Source organism: Syzygium oleosum, unplaced genomic scaffold, assembly GCF_021117445.2.
Source record: "Syzygium oleosum isolate NSW1041296 unplaced genomic scaffold, Sole_v2.1 Sole_v2.21, whole genome shotgun sequence".
NCBI classification, from domain to species: domain Eukaryota; kingdom Viridiplantae; phylum Streptophyta; class Magnoliopsida; order Myrtales; family Myrtaceae; genus Syzygium; species Syzygium oleosum.
The window spans coordinates 2,379,590-2,385,427 of record NW_026607505.1 but is presented as its reverse complement, the minus strand read 5'-3'; positions in this window follow the sequence as shown (position 1 = coordinate 2,385,427).

The following is a 5,838-nucleotide window of genomic DNA, read 5'->3' as shown; positions in this document are numbered from 1 at the left end:
GCACTTGTAGTGTCCTTTTGCCATTGATATTTATAGGGAAAATGATACTAAAAGTGCCATAACTTTTGTACGGCGCTCACTTTGATGCCAAACCTTTTTGCCGGATCACTTAAATGCAAAATCAGAGAAAAAATGATCACTTAAGTGCTTCCGGCGGCAAATTTTGGCCAAAGTCCTACGTAAGCCTTTTAATTAAATGATAATTCATACATAGCTTTTTTTTAATTGAAAAACAAGTCCAACATGGACTATGATGTGGCTGGATTCTCCATATCCGACTTTGACTAAATCGACAGCCTTCATTACCATCCTCATCTTCATTTGCACCTCATCATCTTCCACCTTTTCTTCTTCTTTGATTATCTACAAATTGAAAAAAACAAACCTAATTTGGCCAATTTTTTTCTACAATCCAAAATTGGTGTTTATATGTAGACGACGTCGTTTAGGGATATTATTGCTGACTGGGGCACGCCAGCGAACCACGTTAGTCAGGAAAATTGATAAAATATTGTCATGTTAGATTCCTAGCAACCCAAATTGGAGTTGGTACTTAAATAATTGTTATTTTTTTAAAATGTGGCACTTAATTGATCCAAAGAAAATTTTTGGCATCAAAGTAAACGCCGTATGAAAGTTATGAAACTTCTAGTGCTCTATTCCCCTATTTATAGGTACAATCTATTGAGATGGATTCCATCTCTATATTGCTTGTTATGACGTTACTCAGGTGTGGTGTTAGAGTTCTAGATTTGTTCCTACTATTAATAGATGCAAATTAGCATGAGTTATGCAACATACTTCCATATATACATGACAATTTCCCTTGAGAGCTAGACTCTAAGACAGTCCTTTTATAGAATCCATCCGCCATTACTTCGATCCAATTTTTAGCACATACATATCCTGCTTAAACTTGATCTTTCCATTTTGGTAATCACATGATTTGTTATGGAAAAGTATTTCAATAACTCACCTCACAGCTTGCTTTTCATTGTGCCACATTACTCGAAAGGCTTTCTCTTGCTCACCATTTTAGTAAGTTTACTTTATCAGCTCGGTAACAAAAAAATGTGTTGGGTTTCCAAGCATGAATTTGGATTAGACCGAGTAAAGTTCGATTCCACGCTAATTATACTTGTTTATGTATGTGTATGTATGTGTGTGTGTGTGTGTGTATAGTTAAAGTTGCTCCTCTTCCCTCTATCACTATAATTGCAAGGAGGACCATACATTCGAAATAACTACAATTTCATGTTAGCTCGTTTGATAATTTTCACAATTTGAAGTATTTGCCCAACATTCCTATAGTGAATTTTTAAAATGGAAAAAGCAGCCAGAAACTCCCAAATATATCCACTGTGATAGATTTAACTTGAACGTTTTTTGCAACATAAAGCATCTCAATCTATACCCACAGTATTATATTTACCCTCCACTTTTTATTGTGACAACAAAACTCCAAATCGCTTAGCATTTTAGATTTGCGTAAGATTGAATACCTTAAAGGGTTAGTACCATGAAAAACCCTAAACTGGTACACTTGTGACAGATTTACCCCAAACTATTTTTATGACCATAAAAAATTCCAAACAGTACATATGACAATTTTACTCGAACTATTTTTTGATCATCAAAACCTCAAACCGGACATGACAATTTTATCTCGAACTAATTTTTTAATATTATTTTTTATTTTTTCGATTTTTTTTAGTTTTTCTTATCTTATCTTTTTCCTTTCTTTTTCTTTTTTTTTTCCTTCAATTTCAACCTCTGGCCGGCGAGGTCGGCCCCGCTGGTCGACGGCGAGGCCAACCTCGTCGTTGCTGGGTGGGGCCGACCTCGCCGGCAACTGGTGAGGTCGGCCTTGCCCGCCCCTGGCGAGGGGTCATCCTCGCCGTCGCTGGCGAGGTCGAACCTCGCCTGGGGTGGGGCAAGGCCGACCTTGCCAGTTGCCGGCGAGGTCAGCCTCGCAAGCGGCTGGCGGGGCCGACCTCGCCAGCCCCTGCCTCTGGTCGGTCCCCGGATCGGCGACTAGCCAGAGGTTGAAGATGAAGGAAAAAAAAAAGGAAAGGAAAGGAAAAAGAAAAGAAAAACTAAAAAATTTCGAAAAAATAATATTAAAAAATTAGTTCGAGTAAAATTGTCACATGTACCATTTGGGGTTTTGGTTGTCAAAAAAATAGTTCGGGGTAAAATTGTCACGTATGTACCGGTTTGGGGTTTTTTATGGTCAAAAAAATAATTTTGGGTAAATTTGTCATAAGTGTACCAGTTTAGGGTTTTTCGTGGTATTAACCCTACCTTCAATCCTAAAAGTATTTGAATATTTGTACTTAAGTCGGTCAAAATCGTGAAAATTTCAAGTCCCCAAAAAAAAATATCAAGGGAATAATTTTCATGATTTAATCTGCTCTTATTGATGGGAAATTCAAAGATCGTCCCCAAAAGTCACTTTAAACAAGGCCGCAAAGCGTCGTGCTTAAAGCCAAGAGCTTATTGCTACAATGAAAAAGATGTATTGAACAGAACACGGGCTCATCATTTTTAACCCACATTGGTCATCTTCCAATATTTTGAAGCCAGATTGATTCGTGTATATTTTGATGCAACATTCAATCACCCTATTAACAATTAATAAAATATTCTTTTCCTCTTTCCGTTGAGTAAGACTTTCTTTCAACATCAGATGCACTTGATCAAGCTGCTAGGCCTCCACTATCCCGGCACGCATATCGATAGATAGTGTCAAGAAGTGCCGAGCGAACCTATATCTAGCAAACCTTTGCAGCCATGAAGCTTAATGCAAGATGGATAGCATCAAAGTGAAGGTGTGTATATCCTTGTTGAGTCCACCATAATGTGAGCCATGAAACTGCTCAAGTTGAGTTGCAAGAACAAGATGTTGGTTAAAGCAAGTAGACTGCACATGATAGTTAATTGTTTCAACCTGATGCTTCTCTTATTTTTGGCCAAGAAAATTGCTTCTTTTGTTGTTTAACGTCGGACCTCCACTGTAAGCCAACTTCGAACAACACTTGATATAAAATATGCCTACAATTACTTAGTCATAAGAAAATGCCACTGAAGTGATGATCATGGATGTCCTTCTCTCATTTGGCTCGACCTTGTCAAAAAGAACCGTCATAAATTTAGATTTTCAAAATCTTTTTCTATCCATTTCCTTTTTAAAGTAAAAAATTTACGTTAAATTATTTGTATGCCCCTCCAATTTCAAGAAAACTATGCATGGTATTCTATCCAATTAAACAAATCAAACCAAGAGGAGATGGCATGACTAACCAATCACAAATTTCGCCAAGCACAAACAAATCAACACGCAACCAAATCCCAAAAACTTTATTGCATAGGTGAATCTATTTAATAGTTACAAGTATTTGCTTCAAAATTTCACCAAATGGCAGCCTTAATTATCGAATGGCAGCTACAAGCCGCAATTGTGGCCGCAGCCAGGTCCAGATGGTGGAACGGGGGTTCGAGGCAAGATCCGGTACTGAAAATGTGTTGCCTCGCCTCCTTCTCCGATGCCGGAATGGTCTTCTGGGACTGGGTCTCTTGCCTTTGTTGTGGGGAGAGAAGCTAAGCCAAAAGCTAAAACGAGCATGAGAAGGATCATCCATGAGCATTTCAGATTAGCTCTCTCCATTGTTTCTTTTTAATAATTTTCTCCCAAAAGTATATGCATGACTCTTGCTCTAGTATCGCTATTTATAGGTACGAATTCTAATGAAAAGGATGCGATCTCCATATTGCTTGTTATGATGTTACCAATGTGTAGGGTTAGAATTCAGGATTTGGAGTAACTAGAATTGATAGATGCGAATTAGCACAAATTATATATATATTTGTGCGCGCGCGCCAATTTCCATTGAGCCAAATTCAAAATTATTCTTTTTATGCAATTCACCCACCACTACTTGGATCTCATTCCTAGCATATATGCCCCGCATAAATCTTGACTTTGCAATTAGGTAATCACACAATTTGTCATAGAAAAGTATTTCAAATAACTTGCTTCCCATCTTGCTTTTCATTGTCCAACGTTGCTTGAGAAGATCTCTCTTGTTCACTGTTTTAATGGATTCACTTTATTCAACAAATATTCGTAAGTTCTAGTACCACTGATTCTCTAATTATATGTACACTAAAGTTTCGAAAGGGGATTAAAGTTTCGAAGGGTGTATATGAGCTAAAATCCTAGTCACTGTTCTTGTAATTTAAGTTCTTTGTTATGTTAAAATGTGATCCAACACCGAGTAAGAAACTGATAAGTGTTCTATATCAACCAGCTACACCAATGGACACAATGAGTACTTCACACAGAATGCGAGCAACTTGGCTTCGTTGTTGCGGTGAGAAAGAAATCTCTTAATACATTTGAAAACTATCGAATTCGGAAACGAAAATCACATTGAGAAACTAAATAGCAAGATATGAACGCTACTAAAAATAACAACACGCGATGGGAAGAACCGTCCCTAAAAGTGGAAAATCCTGTCGCTAAAGACCATTAGGTATGGCTCATTGCCCGTTGCCGAGTTGCTGCTAAACCAAACAGGCATCAAGTTCTCAAAAACTACCCAAGCTTTTTTCGCTTATGAAAGTCAATTGGAGTAAGAATAGAAAGAAAAGCCAAATAGTTCAAACGAACACTCGACGTAAGATATATCCAAGATTACCCTTAGTCGTAAAAAATGCCTTTTTTTTAATGTAGCCTTTTTATTTATCTTTAATCTAATTTAACTAAACTTTGGGTCAAAACAAATTGGAAAAAAATGTCTTTTTAGCCTAGCATTTCATGCTTTAGTGATGTCAATACAACGTGAAAAAAGAGCCACGTTGGCATTTTCAGTTAGTCAAGTTGGGCGGAGTTAGCGAAAAGACTTGATTACACAAATTTGACAAGTTTTAAGATTTGATTATACCAATTTGAAAGTTTTAGGACTTAATTCTAATTTCATGACAAGTTTTAAGACTCCTAGCACACTTATCCAAGAAAAGTGTAGGTAAAAAGGTGGTGAGATAAATCAACACGCAACCAAATCCGCAACAACTTTATTATATCGATGAATTTATTGAATAATTACAAGTAATTGCTTCAAAAAGTTCACTAGATGGCGGACTTAATCATGTAATGGTTTCAACAAGCCTCAGTTGTGGAGAGGATCCGGTCCAGCGGGGACTTGACGCAAGATCCTGTAGTGAAAATGGGTTACTTCGCCTTCATCTCCGACGCCGGCACGGCCTCCCACAACCGGGTCTCTCGCCTTTGTTGCAGGGAGAGAAGCTAGGCCAAAAGCTAAAATGAGCATGAGGAGGATCGTCCATGAGCATTTCAGATTAGCTCTCGCCATTGTTTCTTTTTCTTTTTTTTTTTGTAACCGAGGATTCACCACCATTCCCCAGGGACGAGCTCGCACAAGTAATCGGGGCGCCTATACCTCGGGGGAGATTAGCCCAGCAACCCACCGCCAGGGTCCCCCACTTAAATTACGGAATCGAGCGGGGATTCGAACCCAGAACCTCTGGGGAGGGAAGGAAAGTGCCCACCAACTCGGCCATGCGCAAGTGGGTTCACCATTGTTTCTTTCTTCTTCTTTTTTCCTAATAATTTTCTCCCAAAATTATATGCATGACTCTTGCTCTAATTTTGCTATTTATAGGTACAAATTCTATTAAGAAGGATGCCATCTCTATATTGCTTGTCATGACATTACTTATGTGCAGTGTTAGAGTTCTAGATTTGTTTCTAGAATTGATAGATGCAAATTAGCACAAGTCATTCAATATACTTCCATATATACATGACAACTTCCC